The sequence below is a fragment of the Muntiacus reevesi genome, unplaced genomic scaffold (genome assembly GCF_963930625.1).
Source record: "Muntiacus reevesi unplaced genomic scaffold, mMunRee1.1 SCAFFOLD_159, whole genome shotgun sequence".
NCBI lineage: Eukaryota > Metazoa > Chordata > Mammalia > Artiodactyla > Cervidae > Muntiacus > Muntiacus reevesi.
In genome coordinates this window covers 176,890-196,504 of record NW_027077849.1, presented here as the reverse complement: position 1 = coordinate 196,504, position 19,615 = coordinate 176,890, and the positions used below count along the sequence as shown (strand labels likewise).

General features: G+C 39.1%; 1 non-coding gene across 1 annotated transcript; it reads left to right on the top strand.

The window, feature by feature from the left end:
- Positions 1 to 1,855: 1,855 nt before the first annotated feature.
- LOC136155188 (U6 spliceosomal RNA) lies at positions 1,856 to 1,962 on the top strand. Its single transcript, XR_010660715.1, has one exon. It is a non-coding gene; the product is annotated as a U6 spliceosomal RNA (small nuclear RNA).
- The last annotated feature ends 17,653 nt before the right edge of the window (positions 1,963 to 19,615 follow it).

Below are 19,615 nucleotides of genomic sequence, written 5' to 3'. Positions count from 1 at the left end.
GTACCGGTTTACTAAGAATTTTGTGTTTTGTTCTGTTTGTTTGAATTTAATGCTTTTTTTGTTGTTGTTGCAGCTTTTCATTACTGTATGACTTTTCTCCTTCACTATGTTAATATATTGAATTACATATTATTTAAAATCTTAAACCTAACCTGATTTCTGAGGTAAACCTAATTTGGTTTTACAGTATTACTCTTTTTATGTATTTCTGGATTCAGTTTGATATTCTGTTAATAGTTTTGTATCAGTGAGGTGGCCTATATTGTCCTTGTCAGGATTTGAAATCAGCGGTTATCTCATACTAGCCTTATAAAATGAGCTGACCCTCATTTTCTATTCTGAAAAAGTTTAAGTAGGACTGAATTGTTCCATTAAATTTCTGTGAGAATCTGGCCGAGAAGCCATCTGGGCTGGTAATTTTCTTTGTGGAAAGATTTTTAATTACTCCTTTGATTTTTAATTTTTAACCTTCTCAGATTTTCTGTTGATTATTTTGCTAGTTTTCCCCCTAAGAAGTTGTCCTTTTCATCTAAACTTTTTAAATTTACTAGCATAAAATTATTTATAATAAATATTAGTATCCGTTTAATGGTTGCAGTAAAGAATTATCTTACTGTATCTGTTATAGGCTAAAACTACCTTCTGTTTTTCCTCATTCAGTCTCCCTGGGAATTTAGTAGTCATTCAAAGGAACCAAATTTTGAATCTTGCTGATTCCTTTTCTTTTTATTATATATTTGTTCTCTATTGCATTGATTTCCACTCTTTATTTCCTTCCTTCTACTTTTTGGGATTTACTTTTTTGTTCTTTTGCTAACTTCTTGTAGATCACTACTTTTCAGCATTTCTCCCTTTTAAATATATGCATTTAAGGCTGAGCATTTCCCTCTAAGTACTGTTTCAGCTAGCAACATTACTCAAATTTTAATATATAGTACTTTTATAATTCACTTTAAAATGGTTTCTAATTTTCACTGGTATCTACTTTAACACTTGGATAATTTGAATGTATTATATTTCTTGATTTCTGAACACATGGAGATTTTCTAGTTGTTTTCAAATGTCTTTTATTTCTAACAACATAAGGTATGTCATCAGAGAACGCTTAACAACATAGCAATGTCATCAGAGAACAATCTCAGTGTTTCAAAGGTCTGTGATTTCAGACCTTTAACATTTGAGATCTGCACTGTGGCCCCAGTATATTATTTTTTCCCTATAGCTATTGAATGTGGTGTTCTAATATATTTACATTGGATCTTGCTGGTTAATTCCGTATTTCAAATCTTCAGGGTCATAAGTGACCTTTTGTTTGCTTGTATCAATTACACAGACAAGAGTGTATTAAAATATCCCGTTTACCACTGTAGATATTTCCCCTTGTATTCTCTCAGCTTTTGCTTTATTTATTTGAGACATTGCTAGTAGATGAACATATATATATACACTGTGCTTGGTTGCTCAGTCATGTCTGACGCTTTGCAACCCTTTAGACTGTAGCCCTCCGAACTCCCCTGTCCTTGTGATTTTTTAGGCAAGAATACTGGAGTGGGTTGCCATTTCCTTCTCCAGGGGATCTTCTCGACCCAGGGATTGAACCCACATCTCCTGTGTCTCATGCGTTGCCAGCAGATTCTTCCCCTGCTGAGCCATCAGGGAAGCCTAGTATTTGGATAGAAATGTGTAATAGTTATATCTGCTTAGTGACTTACTGTTACGAAGTATTCCACTTTTATTCTGAAAGTGCTTTTTGCATGAAGGTCTAGTTTGTCTGGGATTGATATAACAACACCAGTTTTCTTTTTATTGTTTTCTAAGGCTGATCTACATACGTGGTTTTAAAAAATCATATTCTGTGCTCGCTTCGGCAGCACATATACTAAAATTGGAACGATACAGAGAAGATTAGCATGGCCCCTGCGCAAGGATGACACGCAAATTCGTGAAGCGTTCCATATTTTTAACGGACCACCAGCCCAGGTGGGATGCATGAATCAGGTGCTCTTGCCTGGTGCACTGGGAGGACCCTGAGGAGTCGGGTGGGGAGGGAGGTGGGAGGGGGAATCGGGATGGGGAATACGTGTAACTATATGGCTGATTCATGTCAATGTATGACAAAACCCACTGAAATGTTGTAAAGTGATTGGCCTCCAACTAATAAAATAATATTTAAAAAAAAAATAAAAAAAAAATAAAAAATCATATTCTGCTTTTATGTTATCAAAGCCTGATTGTTTCTTGTCGTATCATCTTGGGTGTTTCTAGCATTGTAACATGTAACTTGCTTCAAATGTAGGCACTAATAAGATACTGAGATAATGTCTTACTTGGTTGAATTTAAAAAGTAATGAGCATGATTTTGAATAAGTACTGAAGTTGTTTTAGGTTTCTCTTATTTTAAACGTTAAAAAATGTAGTTTTGTCAGGAAGAGACTTAAAGATTTATATTCTTGAGCAGATATTACCGGCGTGCAGTATACATATCAAAACCTGCAAGAGAAAACGAAATGAAAATAAATATGCTGTCCCTGTCTCTTCCCTGGTGGCTTAGACGGAAAAGAACCTGCCTGCAATGCAGGAGACCCTGCTTCAGTTCCTGGGTTGGGAAGACACCCTGGAAAAGGAATGGCAACCCACTCCAGTATTCTTGTCTGGAGAATTTCCTGCACAGAGGAGTCTGGTGGGCTATAGTCCATGGGGGTCACAGAATCAGACACAACTGAACGACTCACACTTTGACTTTTCATCCCTGTCTCTTAGTTACACATGTCCCCTCCACAGAAGCAATCACTGTGTGATTAACACAGGTAACAGTGTAATCACTGTGACCAGTTTCTTGATTAGCTTTTCACACTGTAGTCCACAGAAACCCAAATTTTGCAAATTCAGCTTGTTAGGTGGGCAAATATATACACTACTGTGGTAAACTCTAATTTGTGTCTTCATCACAAGGTAGCATTCTAGAACATGCATTTTAAATCATAATGATAACTCTCATTCAAGCTCCAGAACAGTTTTTTTTTTTACTTCAAAAGTTACAAAGCAGATACTGGAAGAGGATAAACAGCTTTCTGCTTCAGTCTGATTAGCCAGTCCTTCAGTTTCGAAATCCTACTGGTTTGGGCTTTAACAGAAGTGGTCCCGTGGTTAAGATAATTGGGGAAATTCTGACAAGGATGGCTCATTTGCTAGTTATTCAAGGGGGTGGTTAGGAGGAATTTCTGTTATGGATTACAGTAAGGTGAAAGAATCTGTGTATTTTGCTTATTCTCTGTCTACATGAGCAACAAGTGCTGAGTAGGGCTAGAGGATCGGCTTCCGGGGTCATTCACTCACTCATCTGGCTGGCAAGTTGGTAGTCATTGTAAGGACACTCAGGTAACCTTATGGAAAGGCCATCCTGGGACCCAAATGTTGACCTTTCCATAAGGTTACCTGAGTGGCCTGAGTGTCCTGATAACCCAGAGGCTGGCTCCACAGTAAGCAATCCAAGGGACCAGGGTAGAAGCCACAGTGTCTTACAGTGACGTAGCCTCAGAAGTCACACGCTTCTGCAATGTTTTATTGGTCACTCATGTGTGCTTAGTCATGTTCAATTCTTTGTGACCCTGTGAACAGTAGCCCAGCAGGCTCCTTTGCTCTTGGGATTCTCCAGGCAAGAATACTGGAGTGGGTTGCCATGTCCTCTTCCAGGGGATCTTCTGACCCAGGGACCGAATTCGAGTCTCCTGCGTCTCCTGCATTGGCAGGTGGATTCTTCACCGCTGAGCCACTGGGAAGCCACTGGTCACTCAGGTCAGCTCTGTTCAGCATAGGTGAACACTGTGCTAAAGCTTGCATATCAGAATTTAAAGATTTTTAAGGATAGTCTTTGAAAGTGGCTCTGGTGCCACTCCCCATTTAAATAAGCATTGGATCAGCGATCTTACAACTGCTGTTTTTGGTAATCTCAAGGTGAATTTATTCAAAAAAGTAATGCTTTTAGGGTGCTGCATACTTTTCTATTATGCATTGCTCAGGAAAATGCCTGTTTGATTGCCAACGTTTTCACAGTGATTTATTTTTTGTTGTATTTGATGCCTGATAAGAACAACATTCACGTAATCTGGGAATATCTAAAGAATTAGTATTCTGGCTTCCTCTTAGAAATTGTAGAATACATCCTCGAGCTTTAATGTGGTGCTGAGATCTTGCCTGCCTTATCTATTGATGTTACTGCTTTAATCTAGCCATTGGATCCAGGTGTCATTCAGAACCCTCACTGTATATAGGGCATTTTTATTCAGAAAATAATGAATTCTGACTATACTCTTCACAAAATAAGGTGGTGTGAGTGGTAAAGAACCCACCTGCCAGGGCAGGATATGTAAGATACGTAGGTTCAATCTCTGGGTTGGGAAGATCCCCTGGAGGAGGACATGGCAACCCACTCCAGCATTCTTGCCTGGAGAATCCAATGGGCAGAGGAGCCTGGTGGGTTACTGTCCATAGGGTCGAAAGAGTCAGACGCGACTGAAGTGACTTAGCACATACATACTCAGGCTGCTGTAATAGTGTGGAAGAGCAAGGCTGCCCCTGTAAGAGAAGAAAAAAAAAATTGTCCCTGTATTCTTTGTGACAGAAATCTTCAGAGGAGTAGGTATTTGAAGATTTAAGTCTCATAGGGAGAGGGCCAGGAAATTTGTGAATCAGGTATCTGTTTATTTTAAATGTATCCAAGTGAAATATCAGATAGATAGTTGGATATTCACAGAAGAGGGTTAGGATTTAAATTCGAGATTTAACATCATTCAGTTCAGTTCAGTCACTCAGTCGTGTCCGACTCTTTGCGACCCCATGAACTGCAGCACGCCAGGCCTCCCTGTCCATCGCCAACTCCTGGAGTCCACCCAAACCCATGTCCATCGAGTCAGTGATGCCATCCAACCATCCCATCCTCTGTCTTCCCCTTCTCCCCCTGCCCCCAATCCCTCCCAGCATCAGGGTCTTTTCCAATGAGTCAACTCTTTGCATGAGGTGGCCAAAGTACTGGAGTTTCAGCTTCAGCATCAGTCCTGCCAATGAACAGCCAGGACTGATCTCCTTTAGGATGACCTGGTTGGATCTCCTTGCAGTCCAAGGGGCTCTTCAGGAGTCTTCTCCAACACCACAGTTCAAAAGCATCAATTTTTCGGCGCTCAGCTTGCTTTATAGTCCGACTCTCACATCCATACATGACCACTGGAAAAACCATAGCCTTGACTACGCGGACCTTTGTTGGCAAAATAATGTCTTCTTTTTAATAGGCTGTCTAGGTTGGCCATAACTTTCCTTCCAAGGCGCAAGCGTCTTTTAATTTCATGGCTGCAATCACCATCTGCAGTGATTTTGGAGCCCCCCAAAATAAAGTCAGCCACTGTTTCCACTGCTCCCCCATCTATTTGCCATGAAGTGATGGAACCAGATGCCATGATCTTAGTTTTCTGAATGTTGAGCTTTAAGCCAACTTTTTCACTTTCATCAAGAGGCTCTTTAGTTCTTCCTCACTTTCTGCCATAAGGGTGGTGTCATCTGCATGTCTGAGGTTATTGACGTTAAAGCCTTGGGAGTAGGTGAGAAAACAGGAGAGAAAGCAGTCCTGGTACAAGTCCTCAGGCACTCATGTTTTAGAAGACGCCTGAAGAGACAAAACAAACCAATAGAGGAAATCAGAGGGAGGAGGAAAGCCAGAAGAACAAGTAGAGGACAAGAGAAGACATCTACTTCAAGTAGAAGAGAGTGGTCTGCTTGGTCTAATGTTCCTGAAGAGGTTACTGTACTAAGATGAGGCAATGGAATTAGGCCACTGGGTAGTCATCACTGACCTTGACAATTGAGTTTCAGGAGATTGTTTAGGATTAGGGTGGGTTAAAGAGTAAATTAAAGGTGAGAAAATAGAGATAGGAAATGAAGGCCACTAGATGAAGAAGTTTTGCTGTGAGTAGAACAAAGAAATGGTCATATCTAATTGGTGGGGTGGGGGAGGTGAAGGGGAGCTGAGATCAGGAGAGGAATTTCCTGGCCCAGAGATCGAAACCAGGTCTCCTGCATTGCAGTCAGATTCTTTACCATCTGAGCTATCGGGAAGTCCTGAGGAATTTCTTAAGATGTGTAATAATAGAGCACATTTGTTCATGATAGTGGTTCAGTAAAAGAGGAGAAACTGACTATACGGGAGAGAGAGAGGTTAGTCAGTGGTTTTCTTGCAAAGACAGGAGTAGTTGGACTCCATGCCCACGTTAGGGTATTGATCTTTGATAGAAGCAGTGCTGCTTTTTCTATTTTAATAGAAGAGAAGCAGTGTAGAAGCACTACAATTCTACCGATCTTACGGGACTTGGCAAAGAAAGTTTTTTTAAAGATTTATGAAGTAAATATAAGTTTCAGTTTTAAAAATATTTATCTATATTGAAAGAAGGAATTAAATTTGTTAGTTTGCCTTGATTTTCCTTTCTCTCTTTCACTTTTATAGTGTTAAGTGTTCATGTTGAACTCTTACTGTGATTCATTCTCTCAATCCCTAAAATGAATCTGTGTATTAGATCTACTCTGAGTAGTGCAAGTGACCCAGAGGTTTCTGATTTGATTGACACAATCCAGTAATGCCAGGTAGATTTGGTTTTGTCATTTTACTTAAGAATAAATTTGGATTGTTTACCCTGTAATAGAAAACATTTATCTTCAGATACTCAGAAATGAAATAATTTCATAGGCTATACATTGCCTTACATGCTAAAATTCAGCATAAAGCAGGAGGGAGGGACGACATTAAAAAAAGCAGGAAATGGTAGTATTAGGCAATGCTATCTTCAGTATATCGGGTATTGAAAAGGTCATTGTTTTCTCATCCAAGGTAAGAACTTGAGGATACCGTGTAAGAATAAAAGTCTTGACCCAAGTATTTGGTTTGAGGTTCTAATAAATAAACATCATTGTTACGCCATAAATTTATTCTTGCATATACAGTAGATTTTGTCTTTAATGTCAATTTAAAAATTGGACTTTTTCTTATGAAATCAAATGTATTTCCAGGGCTCTTTTGTGTGCTATAAACTGATAAAATGATTGGCCAAGTGATCTAAGAATTTTAAATGTTAAGGTGATGGTAGTTTTAATTGTGTTTTGGAAAAAAGGCTATTTTTTAAAAACTCATTCTGTGTGCTCCTTTTTCTTGAATTCACAGTGATACCGTAAACATTTGGTGCTGTTTTGGTAATTTAAGTCCCTGAACTCTTTAGTGTTGACATCTCATCTTTATGGAGGAGGGTTTCTAAGTTTGTATTGTAAATTGTACCTTTGGGAGCAGTGTTATAGCTGTTTTAGGTTTTTAGTAAAGATCAAAGCTGAAAACATTAAACAAGACAACAAGACATGATTTTAAAAAGACACATGGGGAGACATAAAATTCTGCTTTAAACATTTATTAAAAAAAAATTAATCAGAATTTGATTTTTTTTTCCCCAGACGAAAGATTGCTTAAAACATTGGATGACCAGAAAGTGGAATTTTATCAGATTAGAGCACATTAAGAATTTAGAAAAAACGTTTCCTTTACTAACGAGGAGATGTTTGAATATTTTTTAATTTGGTAAAATGATTGTCAGAGGTGATTTTTTAGTTCTTTGTCTTATTAAAAACATAAATTAGTAAGTATGCTGTCAAAATTGTCAAAATAAGACTAATTAAAACAATTAAGTTTATTATAGAGTGTAAAATTTTGTGTTTTTTTTTTCCTGTTGTTATGTTTTTCAATTGAAAAAGTCTTTGGTCATTAGTTTTAACTATAAATTAGTAGTATATGCATATAATGCTTGGTTATTTCTTCTCTAAAGTAAGAAATATCAACTGGTTCTATTAACTTTTGTAAATCTTGCCATAATCATGTATCCTTCCTTATTTGAAATGTCTGTATTTTTCATTGCCTATAAGAAGATGTCTAAAGTTTTTAGCCTACCAGACAAAATGTAAAACTGCCCTAAAATTCCTAAATATCTTTAAAGGCTACTTCTCTTGCTACTTTCTCTCTGAACTCATTCTTGATTGCCTAGCCAGAAATTATCAAATCTCTCATCCTTTGGTACAGATGTTACCTCGTATTAAAACTTTTCTTGTGCACATTTGTAAGTTGATATCTTACTCCTCTTTGTATCATCTACATTCATACATTCAGCAGTGTTATTGGATGTCTGCTGTGCCCCAAACACTGTTGTAGGTGTGAAGGCAACAGCAGTGCATGAGAATCCAGGTCCCTATCCTCATGAAATTTATGTTCTAGTTTGGGAATGATAATGAGGGAGACAAAATTAAATAAACAGATAGATGCCTAGAGCCTTTTAGATGTTAAATGTTTTGAGGAGAAAACAGTGTATATGATAGAAGGTTTAAGGACAGTACCAGTGTTGATTTGATGGCGATGGAAGATCTCTTTGAAGATGTGACATTTATGCCAAAGCTGAACGATAACAGTGGAGCAGTCATTTGAAGATTTGGGAGCAGAGTTCTCGAACTGAAAGACACACAGTGCAAAGGCATTAGAGAGAGGAAAGAACGGGGGAGGTGGGGGAAGAGGGTGGGAATGGAAGCAGGAGGTAGGTTATACAGTCTTGTAAGCAGAGGTAAGGGATTTGAAATTTATTCTAATTTAATTTCGAAGCCTGAGAATTGTTGTTTAGTCGATAAGTTGTGTTTGACTTTGCAACCCCATAGACTGTAGCCCATCAGGCTCCTCTGTCTGTGGGATTTCCCAGGCAAGGCTACTGAAGTGGCTTGCCATTTCCTTCTCCAGGGCATCTTCCCCACACAGGGATCAAACCTGCATCTCCTACATTGGCAGGCGAGTTCTTTACTACTGAGCCACCAGGGAAGCCCCGCATTTACGGGTTCATGTGATTACATTGGGCCCACTCAGGGCCACCCTCCCCCTCCTTTATTGAGAGTGTACTATACAACCAGCACAGTACTAGGCACTGATGTGTATTGCTGAGCAAGCAAAGATTTTAATCCAAAAGCCACATAAAAACAAGACGGAAGTGACCTCCATTCTCAAGGAAAGTCCATGTCAAAATGTCCAGGACCATAGTGCTCTGGAATTGGCCTACTTGAATCATAGGAGTTTGACTGTGGTTGTAAGAGTTATTCCTTACAAGTTACAAGGTAACTTTCTCATGTCTCTCAGTTCAGCTCAGTTCAGTCACTCGGTCGTGTCTGACTCTGTGCGACCCCATGAACTGCAGCACACCAGGCCTTCCTGTCCATCCCCAAATCCCAGAGTCCATCCAAACCCATGTCCATCGAGTTGGTGATGCCATCCAACCATCTCATCCTCCATCGTCCCCTTCTCCTCCTGCCCTCAGTCTTTCCCAACATCAGGGTCTTTTCAAATGAGTCAGCTCTTCACATCAGGTGGCCAAAGTATTGGAGTTTCAGCTTCAGCATCAGTCCTTCCAATGAACACCCAGGACTGATCTCCTTTAGGATGGACTGGTTGGATCTCCTTGCAGTCCAAGGGACTCTCGAGTCTCCTCCAGTACCACAGTTCAAAAGCATCAATTCTTCGGTGCCCAGCTTGCTTTATAGTCCAACTCTCACATCCGTACATGACCACTGGAAAAACCATAGCCTTGACTAGACGGACCTTTGTTGACAAAGTAATGTCTCTGCTTTTTAATATGCTGTATAGGTTGGTCATAACTTTCCTCCCAAGGAGTGAGCGTCTTTCAATTTCATGGCTGCCATCACCATCTGCAGTGACTTTGGAGCCCAGAAAAATAAAGTCAGCCACTGTTTCCTCATCTGTTTGTCATGATGTGATGGGACCGGATGCCATGATCTTCGTTTTCTGAATGTTGAGCTTTAAGCCAGCTTTCTCACTCTCCTCTATTTCACTTTCATCAAGAGACTCTTTAGTTCTTCTTCACTTTCTGTCATAAGGGTGGTATCATCTGCATATCTGAGGTTATTGATATTTCTCCCGGCAGTCTTGATTCCAGCTTGTGCTTCCTCCAGTCCAGCATTTCTCATGATGTACTCTGCACATAAGTTAAATAAGCAGGGTGACAATGTACAGCTTTGACATACTCCTTTTCCTATTTGGAACCAGTCTGTTGTTCCATGTCCAGTTCATTTTTTGTTTGTTTGTTGTTTTTTGGTTTTTTCCATGTCCAGTTCTAACTGTTGCTTCCTGACCTGCATACAGGTTTCTCAACAGGCAGGTCAGGTGGTCTGGTATTCCCGTCTCTTTCAGAATTTTCCTGTTTGTTGTGATCCACACAGTCAAAGGCTTTGGCAAGTCAACAAAGCAGAAATAGATGTTTTTCTGGGACTCTCTTGCTTTTTCGGTGATCCAGCAGATGTTGGCAATTTGATCTCTGGTTCCTCTGCCTTTTCTAAAACCAGCTTGAACATCTGGAAGTTCACGGTTCACGTATTGCTGAAGCCTGGCTTGGAGAATTTTGAGCATTACTTTACTAGCGTGTGAGATGAGTGCAATTGTGTGGTCGTTTGAGCATTCTTTGGCATTGCCTTTCTTTGGGGTTGGAATGAAAACTGACCCTTTCCAGTCCTGTGGCCACTGCTGAGTTTTCCAAATTTGCTGGCATACTGAGTGCTGCACTTTGACAGCAAGCATCATCTCTTAGGATTTGGAACAGCTCAACTGGAATTCCATCACCTCCACTAGCTTTGTTCATAGTGAGACTTCCTCAGGCCCATTTGACTTCGGACTCCAGGATGTCTGGCTCTAGGTGAGTGATCACACCATCGTGATTATGTGGGTTATGAAGATCTTTTTTCTCATGTCACTACATGGTTCTTTATTGCATCCATACTGGTCTTAACTAAAGCAGATATTTTCAATGCCAGCATTGGATAAATGTCAGCCAAACAGAGCCAAAACAAACTTTGCCATTGTTCTGAGCTTTAGGGCAAGGATCACAGTGCTCTGGGGCTCATCTTCCCCATGTAAGCTCATTCTTTAGAGTGTGTTCCTTCTTTAGGGTTGCAGGCTACCATATGGCATGCAGAGAAAGTGCCAAACGAGTGACAGTGAATCTTGTCTCCTTTTTTTTAAAGTCTGCTAATTAATAACTTTAGTTAACATCTGCCAAGTCCTTCTTACCATGTAATATAGCGTATTCACTACCGTAACACCAGGGCATACATGTTTGACGTCTTTAATATCATATAAGAGCAGTGAAGCAGAATTAACTCTGACAGAGTTAATTTTTGAGTCATTCCAGTTTTTAAATTTCTTTTACCTTTACTTATATGCCTACCTTCAAGGATTACCTTGATAGTGACGCCTGATAGATTAGCCATACTCCATAAGACAACCCGAAACTGTTTATCTTTAGTTTTAGTTATTTAACTAACTGAACATAAAAATGTGGAAATGCCTCTTGCATTTAAAGAGATTTTGTTCTAGATATCTTCCAGAGAAAGCTGTGGTTACTCATTGATAAAAAGTTGTGGGTCAAGAGAATTTATTGATACTGTCTAAGCTGTTTGAGATATTTTGTTTTCACTTATTCTGATTATTTAAAAGATGTATTCACTCAATAATGTTTATTGAGCAGCGCTAGGTGCTAGGATGATAATAACTGAACACGTAACTTCTTTTGGTAATTAATTAATTTATTTCAATTGGAAGCTAATTACTTTACAGTGTTGTAGTGTGTTTTGCAGCACATTGACATGAATCAGTCATGGGTGTACATGTGTCCCCCATCCTGAACCCCCCTCCCACCTCCCTCCCCATCCCATCCCTCTGGGTCATCCCAGTGCACCAGCCCTGAGCACCGAGCCTCATGCATCAAGCCTGTCCGGGTGATCTGTTTCACATATGATAATATACATGTTTCAATGCTATTCTCTCAAATCATCCCACCCTCGCCTTCTCCCCCAGAGTCCAAAAGTCTGTTCTTCACGCATGTGTCTCTTTGGCTGTCTCGCATATAGATAGGGTCATCGTTACCGTCTTTCTAAATTCCATGTATATGCGTTAGTACACTGTATTGGTGTTTTTCTATCTTCACTCTGTATAAATAGGCTCCAGTTTCATCCACCTCATTAGAACTGATTCAAATGCATTCTTTTTAATGGCTGAGTAACATTCCACTGTATATATGTACCACAGCTTTCTTATCCGTTCGTCTGCCGATGGACATCTAGGTTGCTCCCATGTCCTGGCTATTGTAAACAGTGCTGCGATGAACATTGGAGTTACATATGTCTCCTTCAATTCTGGTTTCCTTGGTGTGTATGCCTAGCAGTGGGATTGCTCGGTCGTATGGCAGTTCTATTTCCAGTTTTTTAAGGAATCTCCACACTGTTCTCCACGGTGGCTGTACTAGTTTGCATTCCCACCAACAGTGAAAAGACAGCCTTCAGAATGAGAGAAAATAATAGCAAACAAAGCAACTCGCAAAGAATTAATCTCAAAAACATACAAGCAACTCCTGCAGCTCAGTTCCAGAACAATAAAAGACCCAATCAATAAATGGGCCAAAGAACTAAACAGACATTTCTCCAAAGAAGACATACAGATGGCTAACAGACACATGAAAAGATGCTCAACATCACTCATTATCAGAGAAATGCAAATCAAAACCACAATGAGGTACCATGTCACGCTAGTCAGAATGGGTGCTATCCAAGAGTCTGCAGGCAATAAGTGCTGGAGAGAGTGTGGAGGAAAGGGAACCCTCTTACACTGTTGGTGGGAATGCAAACTGAACACGTAACTTTTTAGGAATCATGAGACTCTGAAGGAGAAACAAGCTGCTCTGGGAGATAACACAGTCATCGTTTAGTAACTGTGAGTGGTTGGTTCTGAGACCTTGGAGGATATCAAAACCCAGAGATGCTCAAGTCCCTTTTATTAATATAAAACAGTATAGTATTTACATATAGTCTACATATATCCCTCCCATTATACTTTAAGTCGTCTCTAGGTTTGTTATAATAACCTTGTAAGTGCTATGTAAGTAGTTGCCAGGCTGCTTGGCAAATGCAAGTTTTGTCTTTTGGAACTTTCCCCAGATCTTTTCTGTATATTTTTGACCCGTGGCTGGTTGAATCCACAGTGGTTGAATGGAGAACCCAAGGATACAGAGCACCTACTGTACGTATATCTAGGTAGGTGGTCTAGCATGATCTGCTCATGAGGATTTGACCAACACTGGCTTGCCACTTCACTGTGGGTGGACCTGAATTAACCTTGAAATTTCTTTGAGCGTCAGTTTTCTATGTATGTGAATAGTAATCTTTAATTGGAGTTCCTGTGCCCTTTTGCAGTAGCACTAGCAATTTTGAATTAATTTGTATTAAGAAAGGCTCCCCCACAATTTATATATGTACCTGAATCTGCCTTTGGCTCCCTTACTTTTCTTCTCCTTCAAATGTGATGATTTCAAATTGTGTCCAAACTAGAGGTACTTAACTTTTGGAGGAAAAAATACAGAAATAATGTGTGTTAGTTGGTAGAAGTGTTATAAAATTTAGAAAAATCACGATTTTTATCATTTCTACACCCAGGGAAGACCCTTGACATTTTAGTGATCTTTCAGTCTTCTCTGTGCACATACATAGTTCATTTAAAAAAAGACAAGGCTAGTTGGCTAGATAGTATCATATTACAAATACAGTATGTATTTAACTTTAATTCATAATTATTATGATCACTGTAATTTAATAAGTTTATATAATTATTAGATTATATAAATTATACAACTATCATAATTTATATAATTTAACAAAATATTTATAATATATGTTATCTAGTTATAAATATTTGTGTATTAATAATTTGATAATTCTGCATTTTCACTTAATGCCACATGAATTACATAATACAATTGTATCTAATTATCTTCTATGACATAATTTAATTTTGTTAAGGTTGGAATGATGCATTTCTCAAATGTTTGGTAGAAGGTGTTTATAAAGCCATTTGAATCTGGTATTTTTGTGTGTGTTGGACAGAGGAAAGGGGAAACATTTAAACTCCTCTAGCTTTCAGTAGTTGTAGAACTATTAAGATTATCTATTTCTTTCTTGAGTCAATTCTCCCCACCTTTAAACTGTGTTCACTTTATATATTTGGGATCTTGTCTGTCTCTAATATTCAATCTTTTAAAGAAACTAACCTTTTGCTCTGATCTTCAAACTTTACAAAAACGTATACAATGAAAAGGAAGGCATCTTCTCAGCAGAGCTGAGACCTTTCCAGAGGCAGTCAGTGTACTTTTTCTCAATGACATTTTTATCTTTTTACAACCCTTTTATTTTTTACTAAAACAGGATGAACAGTATGAGACGTAGTGATCTGTACTCTCTTGTTTTCTCTCTTCTTTTTGTTTGTTTGTACATCAACCTCATTTTTAATGCCAGTGTAATATTCCACTTCATGGATGTATCCTGTTTAATTAAAAGTAGTTATGCTTTTTTCCCAGTAAAAACCTGTCCCATTTGTTTGATATAACCTAAGAACTTGATTTATTAACCCTATTGTAGTAATAGACATAATCATTTCAGAGGTCCAACAAGCCTTCCATGTGCCTTACCCTTTCACAAATAAGTTGAAATTAAAATGTTCGTTGCTCTATAATAGCCTCCTTGGAAGAGGGTATGTTCCATTTAAGTATTTTTAATTACAAACACAACTCTCTTCTGTAATTTAAATGCCATGTGATGTTGTTAGCACTTGAACCCCTGTTTCTTCTATAACTTACCCTAATGTGCAGTTTGAGAGATAGGTGCCGTCTTACGCTTCCTCATGGCTGCCCTTGCCACTTATTTATTTATTTATTTTTCATTTATTTTTATTAGTTGGAGGCTAATTACTTTACAGTATTGTAGTGGGTTTTGTCATACATTGACATGAATCAGCCATGGATACACATGTGTTCCCCATCTCGATCCCCCCTCCCACCTCCCTCTCCACCCGATCCCTCTGGGTCTTCCCAGTGCACCAGCCCCGAGCACTTGTCTCATGCATGCAACCTGGGCTGGTGATCTCTTTCACCATAGATAATATACATGTGTCGATGCTGTTCTCTCGAAACATCCCACCCTCGCCTTCTCCCACAGAGTCCAAAAGTCTGTTCTGTACATCTGTGTCTCTTTTTCTGTTTTGCGTATAGGGTTATCATTACCATCTTTCTAAATTCCATATATATGTGTTAGTATGCTGTAATGTTCTTTATCTCTCTGTCTTACTTCATTCTGTATAATGGGCTCCAATTTCATCCATCTCATTAGAACTGATTGAAATGAATTCTTTTTAATGGCTGAGTAATATTCCATGGTGTATATGGACCACAGCTTCCTTATCCGTTCGTCTGCTGATGGGCATCTAGGTTGCTTCCATGTCCTGGCTATTATAAACAGTGCTGCGATGAACATTGGGGTGCACGTGTCTCTTTCAGATCTGGTTTCCTCGGTGTGTATGCCCAGAAGTGGGATTGCTGGGTCATACGCTTGCCGCTTATTTCAAGTTCATCTTCTTACATGTCTTTGAGATGCTACCTTTACTATGACTAACTTTTCATATACTTCTGGAATTTAAAAAAATGTGTTCCCTTGGTTGATCTGCCAGTATCATAGCTTTTTAAAGTCTTTTTATTTTTAAATGACTTTGTACTTATAAAAGAGAAAAATAAGAGAGTTCCTATGTACCCTTCAGTTAGTTTCTCCTAATGTTAACATCTTATATATCCATAGTATAATGATAAGAGCTAAGAAATTAGCTTACTGATACAGTACATTTGACTTCGTACTCTTTTACTTATAATGGCTTTGCAGCAATTATTTAATATGTCATAGGAATACTCTTGCTCTTCCCTTCATATTTTCCCTTTTTTTTGCTTGTTTTTTCTTTCCAGTTGTCTAGCTGTAGCAAACAAAATAAAAAAAAAATTTATATAGTATTTATTTGGGGACCATGTAAAATTAACTCAGGGAGAAAGAACATCATTATGCTACTGAATCTTTAGTACAGAAGCAAGATATGTCTTCCCATTTGTTGAAATCTACCTTTGTGTCTCTCAGAAGTGTTCCATAGTTTTTCTCATACATGTTTTGAACTCTTTATTCAGTTTATACCTGTTTTTTTAAAAATTATAGATAAGATCTTTTCTTTCATTTTATCGTTTATCTGGTTTCTCTTTGTACATATAAAGGAAAGATTTCTTTATGATTTGTACTTGACTAAACTACTAGATTATCTTGTTGTAGTAATATTTAGTTGGTTCTTTTGGATATTCTAGTTATTTAATTGTACCCCTACCAGTAGTATTCCTTTCTAATTTCATTCTCTGTGTTGACTGATAAAAATGAGTAACAGTGGTAAAAATGGGGCTTTCCCTGACTCTAGTAATATAGTATATCTAGTATTTCCTCATCGGGTGGTGTTGGCTTATTGTGGGTCTGAAATATATTGTGTTTAAAAAGTGTGCTTTTATATCCAGTATTTTCAGTAAGAATGGGCATTGAGTTTTTAAGGCGTCTTTTCATCACCTTCGGCATGATAATATTTTTCTTCTATGTAGCTCTATTAATGTGTTGGGTGATATCAGTTTTACAACAGTGACTTTTGTTGTAAATTTTTGTTGATCTAAGTCAAATCCCTTGTGACTATACAGTGGAAGTGAGAAATAGATTTAAGGAACTAGATCTGACAGACAGAGTGCCTCATGAACTATGGACGGAGGTTCATGACATTGTACAGAAGACAGGGATCAAGACCATCCCCAAGAAAAAGAAATGCAAAAAGGCAAAATAGCTCTCTGAGGAGGCTTTACAAATAGCTGAGAAAAGAAGAGAAGCCACAAGCAAACAAGAAAAGGAAAGCTACACCAATTTGAATGCAGAGTTCCAAAGAATAGCAAAGAGAGATAAGGCAGTCTTCCTCAATGATCAGGGCACAGAAACAGAGGGAAACAATAGAATGGGAAAGACTAGAGATGACTTCAAGAAAATCAGAGATACCAAGGGAATATTTCTTGCAAAGATGGGCTCAATAAAGGACAGAAATGGTATTTACCTAACAGAAGCAGAAGTTGTTAAGAAGAGGTGGCGAGAATACACAGAAGAATTGTACAAAAAAAGATCTTCACAACACAGATAACCACCTTGGTGTGCTCACTCACCTAGAGCCAGACATCCTGGAATGTGAAGTCAAGTGGGCCTTAGGAAGCATCACTATGAACAGAGCTAGTGGAGGTGATGGAATTCCAGCTGAGCTACTTCAAATCCTAAAAGATGATGCTGTCAAAGTGTTGCACTCAGTAGGCCAGCAAATTGAGTGGCCACAGGACTGAAGAAGGTCAGTTTTCATTCCAATCCTTAAGAAAGGCAATGCCAAAGAATGCTCAAAGTACTGCACAATTGCACTCATCTCACACACTAGTAAAGTAATGCTCAAAATTCTCCAAGCCAGGCTTCAACAATATGTGAACCATGAACTTCCAGATGTTCAAGCTGGTTTTAGAAACGGCAGAGGAACCAGAGATCAAATTGCCAACATCTGCTGGATCGTCACAAAAGCAAGAGGGTTCCAGAAAAACATCTATTTCTGCTCTACTGACTATGCCAAAGCCTCTGACAGTGTGGACCACAACAAACTGGAAAATTCTGAAAGAGACGGGAATGCCAGACCACTTGACTTTTCTGTTGAGAAACCTGTATGCAGGTCAGGAAGCAACAGTTAGAACTGGACATGGAACAACAGACTGGTTCCAAATAGGAATAGGAGTACGTCAAGGCTGTATCTTGTCACCCTCCTTATTTAACTTATATGCAGAGTACATCATGAGAAACCCTGGGCTGGATGAAGCATAAGCTGGAATCCAGATTCCTGGGAGAAATATCAATAACATCAGATATGCAGATGACACCCTCCTTGTGGCAGAAAGTGAAGAAGAACTAAAGAGCCTCTTGATGAAAGTGAAAGAGGAGAGTGAAAAAGGTGGCTTAATGCTCAACACTCAGAAAACAAAGTTCATGGCATCCGGTCCCATGATTTCATGTCAAATAGATGGGGAAACAGTGGAATCAGTGGTAGACTTTATCTTTCTGGGCTCCAAAATCACTGCAGATGGTGACTACAGCCAAGAAATTAAAAGATGCTTACTCCTTGGATGAAAATTATGACCAAGCTAGACAGCATATTAAAAAACAGAGACATTACTTTGCCAGCAAAGGTCTGTCTAGTCAAGGCTATGGTTTTCCCAGTAGTCATGTATGGATGTGAGAGTTGGACTATAAAGAAAGTTTAGCACCAAAGAATTGATGCTTTGGAACTGTGATGTTGGAGAAGACTCTTGAGAGTCACTTGGACTGCAAGGAGATCCAACCAGTCCATCCTAAAGGAAATCAGTCCTGAATATTCATTGGAAGAGCTGATTTTGAAGCTCAAACTCCAATACTTTGGCCACCTGATCTGAAGAGCTGACTAATATGAAAAGACCCTGGTGCTGGCAAAGGTTGAAGGCAGGAAGAGGAGGGGATAACAGAGGATGAGATGGTTGGATGACATCACCGACTCAGTGGTCATGAGTTTGAGAAAACTCCACCACTTGTTGATGGACAAGCATGCTGCAGTCCATGGGGTAGCAAAGATTCGGACATGATGAGCAACTGAATTGAACTGAACTGAGTGCTTCCTTGGTGGCTCAAATGGTAAAGAATCCACCTGTAATGCAAGAGACCTGGGTTTGATCCCTGGGTTGGAAGATCCCTTGGAGGAGGGCATGGCAACCCACTCCAGTAATGCATCACTAGCTGTATTTCAGCGCCACAGGCTTAAATGATAATTTGGACACACACACACACACACACACACACACACACACACACACACACACACACACACGAAGAGAGAGTGGGGTGTTTTAGACTTTAAGGCCGCTATAACAAATTGCCATGAACTGGGTAGCTTAAAAGAATGGATATTTATTGTCTCACAGTTTTGGAGCCTCTAAATCTGATATCAAGTTGTTGACACGACTGTGTTTCCCTGAAATCTGTAGAGAAATCCTCACTTGCCTCTTCCTCAGTTTTGGTGGCTGGCCAGCAGTCTTTGGTGTTCCTTGGCTTGCAGTTGCATGACACCAATCTTTGCCTTTGCCATCAAACAGCCTTCTCCCCGTGTGTCTCTTCCTCCATTTGGCTGACTTCTTAGAAGGACACTAGTTATTGGATTAGGGGTCCACCTATTCCAGTATGGCCTCATTTGAACTTAATTACATCGGCAATGATCCTATTCCCAAATAAGCTCATATTGTTGAGTACTTGAGGTTAGGAATTCAACATATCTTTTGAGGAGTGGGAGAATATTCAACCAACAACAGATGGTAACCATGAGGAGAGCATCCCACAGAAACCAAAGACATTGCCTTGATTCCAGAATTTATTCCAAGAAGGAGTCCTACTACAGTGGGGATAGAAGATCGAAGAATCTTGTTAAGTATGTATTCCCACCTACTATTTGGTTTGCTTATGGACTAACTGGGTTTGATTGACAGGTGTATGCTATCATGAGTTAATGATATTAAAAAAACTGAATGCCTTCATATAAAGCCTGAATGGCCCTGGATAC